Below are 10,672 nucleotides of genomic sequence, written 5' to 3' on the forward strand. Positions count from 1 at the left end.
ACCGCGAGTGAACTAGATTATTCGATCGATCTATATTAGCTAGCTAGCTAGTGATGTATTCGATAATATTCGAGACGATGTATTCGAGATTATATATATTATTCGATAATATTCGAGACGATGTATTCGAGATTATATTCGATGATGCATATTATCTACTATGATTCAGTTTGATCTTTCAAGATGCGTATATATTATCTACTATTATTCGAGATGCATATCAATTATCTACTATTATTTTATATGCGTACTAAATTGTTTTATATTTCTTCTAGATTAGTTAAATAAAAGCTATGGCAGACAATACCGGCAGAGAAGGAGAAGAGGCCCTGTTCAAGATCATACGCTCCCCTAGCCGGCCGGATGATCAGAATGAAGAAGATGACGGCTCCCCGTATCTGAACAATACCAAGGAGGGTGATATGATATTCGATCAAGATGACCTAATTGATGAAGTCCAGAACTATGATGATCTTGGAATAGCAAATACCGGCGAGGTATATTTATAGAAGCAGGCATCTGGTGATCATCACATGTTTTAAATGATTTTGTGTGTGTGTGTGTGTGTATATATATATTAATGAATCGATCTTACTTCATTCAGCTCTCTGGATCGAGCAAATCTTCTACATGCATCAGGACAGTGTGAGGCCCGGCCAAAAAGTTGAAGGATGGTGTAAAGTACAACATCTATGTCATCAATCCTAATGGAGAACCAAGCGCGCCTAAGAAGAATGCGGACAAGTTCGTTCATCGGTGCGGAGTTCTTGTGAAGGAACAAATCCCGATCTCCATGCAAGAATGGAAAAGCCAGCCAAGGAACATCCAGATCTTACTTTTGTCGATTATAGAGCAAAATATCTGCTTTGGGAATCTCTCATGTCACATTTCACCCTACCAGATCATTTCATAGATGCAGATGTGCAGAAAGTCAAGGATGCTGCTCTTAGGAAGATGGCAATTGCATTCAACACCCACAAGAAAACTATATGGGCCAAGTACGTCGAAGGAGGAAAGAAGACTCTAGAATTCAAGGGAATACTAGAGAAGCAAATAGATCACTGGGCCAATTTCGTGAAATTCAAGGAATCGAAATTAGCTCAGTAATTGTCGAGAATAAACAAGATCGATGTCATGAAAAAGGAGCATTTCCATACATTGGGGCCAGGTGGCTACATGGTGGCCCGGCCTAAGTGGCTAAGTCTGAGCAACAGATGTTGGATGCAGGGGTCACTCCAGTTACATTGAGCTAGCCGGAAAGGTGCATGACTTGGTTCTATGCGCATGGGGGGCGTTGGACCCAAAGATAGGCTAGATTTTGAAGAAGGCAAGTCTTAAAGGAGCCAACGACAAATTACTTGTTGCAATAGAAGAGGCTCGAATGGGGGTGTTCACTCCCAATAGAAAGAACGATGAGCTTACGCGTGCCCTGGGAAATCCTGAACATTCGGGAAGAACATGAGGCAAAGGTGTTGTTCCGTCATATGAGGGGTTTGCGGACTGGAACGCCGACTACAGAAGCAGCGCAAGAAGGAAGATGGAGGAGGAGGAGAAGAGGAAGCTGGAGTAGGAGCAGAGGAAGCTGTAGGAGGAGCAGAGGAAGCGGGAAGCAGAATGCCTTAAAGGTCTAGAATCAGCGCACGCGCAGTTGGCACTCCAAATCTAGTGGCAGCGGCAGCAAATCGACTCAATTAGCCAGGAAAGGGGGTCTCAGTAGCGGCATCAGCTAGCGGATGATCCAGCATTGGATAGCACCGTCCCATCCATGCTGAGAAGCAGCGTGGGTTCCACCCCTGGCGAGGCACTGCTAGATAGATACCATGTGGATGACATCATGGAGAACACTAATTGTGAGCTACACTTCAAAATGAAGAACATATCCATGAAGGTGGTGGACGTCGTTGCTTATACAAATCCCCCTGAAGCAACCTTCCATTGCAACCTGATTCCAGCTGGCTATGCTCGTGTCGTGGTTGATAAAGTGGTGGACGAATATTTGAGGCTAGAGCTTGACATTCCTGGAGCTGACGAGGAGCACACACTGGGAGAGGCCATACATCGTATCATCCTATGGAGAAAGGATTGCATCATCTTTCCAAGGCCACCGACACCGCGTTAGCTGACTCCTTCTCAAAGTCCGCCACCGTGTCAGCAGACTCCCGCTCCTCCAAGTCATCAGCCACCGCCTTAGCAGAGTCCTGTTCCTTCAAGTCCGCCAACGCGTGAGGCCACTCCTCCTCCTCCAAGTCTGGCACCGCGTGAGGCCACTCCTCCTACTCCAAGTACGGCACCGCATTAGCCCACTCCTCCTCCTCCAAGTTAGCCACGTCAGCAATCTCTGCCGCCTGAGCAATAGTGAAAGAGAACCACCACAACTATGGTGTGTAGCGGGACAAGTCAAGGTACATGATCAGGTACAGGAGGCAAGCGATTTCAATATGATCCAAGTAGCCTTGCACCTCTTCCGAAGAGGCCTTACGACCTAACTCCGGAGGAAAACGAAGCTGAAGTGCGAGCCCAATTGGACACCCATTTTGGACCGAAACCACCACCGTCGCCAAAGGAGAAAGTGCCTGAGCATGTAGTTGACCAATTTATTCGTATGGCTAAAGCACCAGCTCCCAAGCTCGTTAACTCAGACTATGAGCGCCAAATCATGAAGGCAAATCGAGCACAACAAAAGAAGGAGTCAAGCTCGAGCTCGAGCCAAGCAGCTGCAAAAAAGCGGGAAAATTGTTCCCTAGCTGGGAGAACAGGCGGTGCAATCAACCCCCCCCCCCCGCTCATTGTACCAATACATGCGAGTACCAGCATCGATCAGCTAGTAATAATCGATGAGCATAGAAGGCAGGCTACAGAGCTCGGTATCACTGTTTATCAACTCCTAAAGATCGATCCCATGGATATGCTTAGAGAGGAGGACATAAAACGGAAATATGCCCACGGTGAACCTTTGGTCAATCCTGAGGAGGTCAAGAAGCTCTCAACGAGAATGTACGAATTGCATGAATGGTACATGAAAATTGCCAAGACTACCTATCGAGAGTCCCTCATGGTGAAAGTTAAGGAAGACCATTACTTCAATGCGACAGCTCTATATGTTGACTTTTCAGAACTGTTTCAGTTATTCAATCAAGATGCACTCGACAAATCTATCATCAGTTGCTATTGTCTGTAAGTGGTTTCTTTCTGTAATTTAAGTCTCAAGCTAGCTAGCTGTAGTGCTCGTTGATCATTACCTGTAATTATCCTCACTATATTCTTTTTTTATGGTATTAGATGAAGATCTATGAAATGAAAAGGCTGGATGCTATGGAATTGGATTCATTGACCCAAATACAATTAATCAAGAGACATGGACATATGAATGGTATCGATCAGACGTAAGAAAAACATGCTAGAGTTCTTGAAGCGCCTCAATACCAATCGAGATATACTACTTCCTTGCAACTTCAGCTGAGTCACATTGTCTTGTACAACAAATTCTATTTTTGCTTACTAGCTAGATGTTAATAAGTGTATAGGGTTTAGGGTAGTTGATGAGTGTTATGCACATGCCCACTTAATTTATACATGCAAACGTGTGCGCATGCAGTTTCCGCTGGATCTTGTTAGTCATTCAAGTTGAAGAAGGAAAAGTTGAAGTACTGGACTCACTACTTAAAAAAGCTAGTGAGTACGAAATCGTGAAGGGGATAGTCAATAGGTAATTTCAATCATTATTGAACTATATGTCGGCCTCTTTAGTTCGTTATTTCCTGATATCAACTAATTAATAACTCCTTTATTCATTTTTCTTGCCGACGGGCAGGGCTTGGCAAAAGTTCATCAAAGAGGTTCCAGGTGAATGGAAACAAAATTTGTATTGGTATCGACCCAAGGTAAGTAATTAAGTAGTACTAGCTAGCTACCATCTCTTTAATTCTAGTTTCAATACCATTAATTATCATGCTTGATTAATTATTATCTGATTGAATTCTATTCTCGTAAAGGCCATGAGGCAGGCACCATGGACTGATTTATGTGCATACTACGTTTGCGAGAACATTCGCATGGTGGCGTCCGAAAGGACCAAATCTGCTAGACAACTATGGGTATGCTTGCCAGAACACTATTCACAATTTTTACATCATTATCGATATCTAATCACACAACTAATACATGCATATTGATCTCCTTAAAAGTTCAATGAGGTGCAGGATAAGCTCCTACCAACGGATCCCGTACGAGCAATTCAAGAGGAAATAGAGGGATTTTTTATCGACCAGGTCATAGATCCCAAAGGAGAATACCATTACCCACTACCGCTGTAATGACTCCATGTAGGAGAAATTGTATATACCAAATTGTATATATACATGTGTATATATATACATAAACACTATTCTGATCACGGGTCAGAATAATATTCTGATCACAGCCTGAACTGCCTGAGTAACGCGCCTGAACTTCCCTTTGTATGAACTCGACCTTCGTGCTATCTTCGCAACTGCGGCTTCCTCCGCGAATTATTCTTGTTAGTCGTGTTCTATATGATGTTAGTGTAATCTAGAAATGTTTTTTAGCGACTAAATACCGGTTTTAAATAGGAATCTCGCTCGTTGGCGGATTTTGCTCTCGGGTCTTGATAAAATTGCATTTTTTGCAATTTTACTGCCTGAGTTTATCGACGTGAACTTCTCCGAGTGTTAGGTTAAACTTCCGCCAACATTGCCCAAATGGGGCTTGCGATATACCATTAGAAAGCTATGGACACCAGTATCATGACCCAAGTTAAATTTTTGGCAAAATTTAAGCTATTTAAGAGCAGTTTTGAAAACCGTTTTTTCTTCATACAAAAAACATAAATCATATTTTCGATTGCAATTCTAAAACATTTATCAGAATGAGGCAAATAATATGGCGTATGAAAGTGCTGCAAAACCGCTCGTTCCACCTGTTGAAAGTTTTCTCTAACTCCCTACGGTTAAAGAGTAATTTGGAAAATCGTAAAATTTCGCAAACCGAACAGCCGAGTTAGTATTTTCGATGTCATTTCTAAACGGCTAATCCAATCGAGGCAAATGATATGGCGTTGGAAAGCTTATGAAAATGCGCTAATTTTCATGTTAAAAGTTTTTTCTAATTTTGAACGGTTTAAAATTAATTTGGAAAAGGGTACAAGTTTCATCGAGTTCGTATTTTCGAGCTAATTTTTTAACCATAAGTCTGAATGGAGCAAATGATATGGCATTGGAAATCTTGAGGAAATGCGAAACTTGTTGCTATATATTATTTCTACCAATTCCTTATTTTTTAAGTCAATTTTGAAAATGGCTAAAAACGTATTTTCGCCGTAATTTCAAAAAATGTATCAGAATAGGGCAAATTATATACCGCTGAAAAGCTACGAAAAATGCGAAACTTTTTCATGTTGATGGTTTTCTCTAATTCCTAGTCGTTTTCAAGTAATTTCGAAAATGGCGAGATCATGCATCCTGCCTTTATCACGAAACGGATTCTTCAAAAATGCACCGCGTGAAGACTTGAACTTCTCGGTATGTCTACTTGAACTTCACTCTATTTTTTCACATGCTTTTTTATCCTAGCTCTCCATCCACTCACCGGAATTGAGGAAGTAATATACCGGTGGAAAGCTGATATAAACACGCAACTTTCCCGTGTTGATCGTTTTTTCATACTCGCGACGATTTAAAAAAAATCATCTGAAATTCATTCACAATAGTAGTTGAAATTCCTGCTATTTTTAGTTGAACTTCTATGACGTATTTTCGTTTGTAATTTTCTCATCCATCGTCAGTGTTACACAAATGATACTCCTTTTGTACAAATCTCTCTCACAATAATTTTTGTAACTTTCTCCGACGAATGACTTGAACTTGTAACAATAAAACTTTTAGTATTTGCTTTTTTGAACACAAAATGCACACCGTGTAGTACATGAACTTGTCGCAGTTATCAACCTGAACCTCTCTCGGTTACGTGAAAATATTTGAGTTTTTTATGAATTTTTTATCTGATTTTTTCTTAATCATTTTTTATGAATTTTGAAGCGCTCTATTTTTAATAGTTGAGCTTCTTGTTATTTTATTTTTGAACTTCTTGTTTCCATTCTTTAATAACGCGGAAAATCTGAGTTTTCTATAATCATCGAACTTCTCCACCTTTTTAATATGGCCTTCCTGGTTTATTTCTTAATCCTTTTTTATGAAATTTTCAAGTGTTATATTTTTAAAAGTTGAACTTCTTGTTTTTCATTTTTGAACTTCTTGTTTCTGTAAGTGCATCTCGTGCCACCCCTAGTTGGTTTTGGAGTATTGACGACAAACCTAGTTGAGGGACTAATGTGTTTGTGAGAATTACAGGATAACATAGGTAGAAGTCCCTCATTGATTCGGTTTTCCTACCAGAGATGACCCCTAAAAATGTATGAAGACATTGAAGTCAAATGTGGTATATGAAGATATTCACATTGAAGACTATGACAAGAGAAGACACCGCATGAAGCCTATGGAGCTCGAAGACTTAGATCTTTCGTAATTCTTTTTCTTCTGTGTTGAGTCATAGGAACCACTGTACTGTTAAGTGGGGTCCAAGAGAACCAGTCAGAATGACTGAAGTGATGCTTAAACAAAACCTATGTCTTCGAGTGAAGACTTTGAGAGCGAATCTTGTCCAGAGTCGGACAAGTCAGCTTTGCTTGTAGTCCAAGTAAAGTTGCCGTTTGAGTTTGAAATCTGACTGTTGGAACACAAGTCAATTCCTTAGTGACCCAGGGTCATTTCGGACAAATCAAGTCGGGTTGCCTAGTGGCTATAAATAGCCCACCCCCTACAACCATAAACGGTTGGCTGCTCAGATTCAGAGTACGGCTTTTGTCGTTTGAGAGCAACCCACCTCGAAGCCTTTGAGAGAGAATTCCTTGCGAGGACAAAGCCCTAACCACCCAGAGCCAAAGAGAATTAGGCATCACTTAAGTCTTCTTGTCTGTGTGATCTGAAGACTTATTACACTTAGGATTGTGCATCCTCCAGCCGGTTAGGCGTCGCGTTCTGAGCATCCAAGAGACATTGTGGATTGCTGGTGAACGAAGTCTGTGAAGGTTTGGGAGTCTACCTTGAAGACTTACCAGAGTGATTGGGCGAGGTCTGTGTGACCTTAGCTCAAGGGGAATACGGTGAGGACTGGGTGTCCTGAGCTGCGTGTTCAGGACTGGGTGTCCGGGACTGTGTGTCCTCAGGTTTAAATACCTAGCCGCCCTAACCAGACGTACAGTTTTCACAGCAACTAGAACTGGTCCAACACATCATTGTCTTCAACGAGTCACTGGTTTCATCCTTCCCTTCTCTTTACATACTGTTACTCTTTGTGAAGTCATTGTATGATTGCACTATCTTTTATCTTCACTAAGTGACTGCTTGTTCTGTTTGGCTTCATAAAATCTTCCTATCTGATCCTTACTACATTGCAGCTATTTGTCATTGTGCTGTCACTCTATTGAATACTTGACTATGGCTTGCCTAGCGTAGTCTACCTTCCGCTGCAGGGTAATAGGTTTATTTCTACTGTTTGTCTTCGTAACTTCCATGTTTTGAAGACTTTCATAAAAATCGCCTATTCACCCCCCCTTTAGTCGATATAACGCACTTTTAATTGGTATCAGAGCAAGGTGCTCCCTTGTTTTGTGTGATTCGGTTTAACCACCTGGAGTTTTAGCTATGTCGACTGCAGGGATAATTAAAGTCTCTGCTGCGTGCCCCGTATTCGATGGAACTGAATATCCCTACTGGAAGAATAAGATACGCATGCATCTTGAAGCCATTGATGTCGACCTATGTTATGTCGTCAAGAACAGCGTTCCCAAGGATGGAGAAGGTGTCACTGCTGCTGATGTCAAGAAGTTCGTTCAACTGGACTCTACTGCTAAGAATATCATATGTGGTCATCTGACGAAAGGACAGTATGGCCGTGTGAGTGCTTTGGAAACATCTAAGATGGTCTGGGACTGGCTCTCCAAGGTCAATGAAGGCGTCTCAACCCAGAGAGATCAGAGAATCAGTGTCCTTCGCAACCTCTTCAACCGCTTCAAGCGAAATGACAATGAGAATGTCCAGCTCACATTTGACCGACTCACTGACATCACGAATGAGCTTCAAGCCCTTGGCGCTACTAAGATCACCAAGCATGAAGTCGTCAAGACACTACTGAGATCACTTGACAGTTCGTTTGACACCCTAGCCCTGATGATTCAAGAACGACCTGATTTCAAGACACTTGATCCGTCCGACATACTTGAGAGGCTCAACACACATGAGTTTCAGCTTTCTGAGAAAAGAGATATCTACGGTCCAAACTATGGGCGAACTCGTGCCTTGAAGGCAAAAGCTGTCTCCTCATCTGAAGAAGAATCTGATAGCAGTTCTGATGATCCTGAAGACATTGGAAAGGAACTTGCTATGCTTGTGAAGAAGTTCCAAAAATTCACCAAGAAGAAAGGCTTCAGAAAGTCTTCACGATCAAGCTCAAGGAATGATGAAGGTTCTGCTCATGACTACAAGAAGAAAACATGTCACAAGTGCAAGAAAACTGGCCACTTCATCTCTGAGTGTCCGCAGTGGGACAATGAGAACAAAAAGAAGAAGAAGAGCAAGGAATATGACTCTGACGACAAGAAGAAGAAGAAATACTCAAAGTCTTCTTCCATGTCTTCCTCAAAGTCTTCATCACACAAGAAGAGCTCATCTGGCAAGGCACGTGCGTTTGTTGGCAAGGAAATGGATTCAGAGGAGGAGTCCGCTTCTGAGGAGGCGGAGGTGGAGTCCGAGGAGGAGTCCAATTCTGGCGTTGCAAGTCTGGCTACAGCATACGTTGCCAAGTCCATCTTCAACACTGAAGACAATGACTTCGCCACCAACACCGATGCAAATGAGAAGGACTACTCTGCTCCTACCTACTGCTTCATGGCACGCGGTGCCAAGGTAAACACACGCACTACTCACTATCAAACATCTAGTGACGATGACTCTGATTGTGGTTCAAGACCCAGCTACAAAACACTTGCTAAAATTGCAACTGAACAACAGAAAGCCATGGAACATATTCAAAAACTGTTAGATAAAAGCGATGATCTGTTGGGCGCTGAAATGACTCGATCTGAGTCCTTAATTGAAGACATAAAAAATCTTCACGTTAAGTATGAGGAACTTGAAATTCGTCATGAAACGCTCTCAACAACTCATGAAAAGCTTTCCTATGATTATCTTCAAAGGAAGCAAGATCTTGAGAAATTGAGAGCGGCTCATGAAGATCTTCAAAAGGAAAACGAGTCACTTCACGCCGAATAGATCAGTTCCGCTCAAGAAGGATTTGAACCACCATGTCTTAAATGCATTGAGCGTGATAATGCTACTTCTGTTGCTGAATGTTCTACTGCTGCTACTGTTGCAATATCTTCAGCTATTGATGTGGTAACTAACCCCTCTGCCGAGGATACCACTGCTATTGCTGATGAGAATGCTAGGTTGAAGACATTGCTTGAAACAGGGATGTACAAAAGTCTTAAAGGGCATCAGACACTATGTGATGTCCTCAAAAAGCAGATTCTGAACCGAAACCCGAGGAAAGAGGGTGTTGGGTTCGTAAGGAAAATGAATGCTGATGGCTCTTACTAGAAACCTGAGCAGTACCCCAAAACCACATGGGTTGCTTCAAAGGAACCTTCAGCAGATCCATCCAATCTATCTGGCTTCACTTGTGCTAACCCCATTGTCATTGATGAATCCTTTGATGCAAACTATAAATTGTTTAAGAATCAGAATGGTGAATTGTTTGCCAGGTACATTGGTACTAACTGCAGGAATGGACCGCCTATGAAGAAGATCTGGGTGCCCAAAAGGTGTTTGGAAAATCTTCCTGTGAATGTCGTCATGACACCACAGATGAAGAAGACTAACCCCAGACCACAGGCTTCATACGGCCCAAAGGCTTCATACAGACAGAGGACTCACCTGAGTCGCACTAACGCAAATGTTTTGCAGGGAAACCATACTCAGGCTTATGAATATGAGCGATGTTCATCGAACCGCCATGTTCATAAGATCAAGAACTAATCTGCTTATTCTTATGAGTACTATTGTCCGCCTGCAAGACTTTTTGCTAGGCCTCCAAAGCCAAAGTTCTTAGACGCTGCACTTAGACTAATTGCTTCTAAGCCACCCTTGAAGATGTGGGTGGCTAAGAAAGCTTAACTCTCTTTTGCAGGGAAAGGTCTCCAGCAGAAAACAAAAATCGTCTAACGCTATTGCTGGGGACCTTAAACATCTTGTAGGGCGCAAGATCAAATGCCCGAATGGCATTACTATGTACTTTGTTCCTGAATCGCATGCTACTCTCCCTATTAGTCCTAATCTGGATCTAAGATTTCATAACCCACTGGTTCGTCAAATGTTTTTGCTTCACAATTCTCTTCGTGAAGCATATCCCCCTAACTGCACTGTAGGGTACGACACCAGCGTCTTCAGAATGGATTATTGATAGTGGGTGTAAAAATCACATGACTGGCAAAAGAAGCCTTCTTATGGACTCAACCTTACGTCCATCCGACAAGAGCCACATCACATTTGCTGACACTGGTAAAAGTAAGGTATTGGGTCTAGGTAGAGTTGCAATCTCA

This window comes from Triticum aestivum, chromosome 2A, assembly GCF_018294505.1.
Source record: "Triticum aestivum cultivar Chinese Spring chromosome 2A, IWGSC CS RefSeq v2.1, whole genome shotgun sequence".
NCBI lineage: Eukaryota > Viridiplantae > Streptophyta > Magnoliopsida > Poales > Poaceae > Triticum > Triticum aestivum.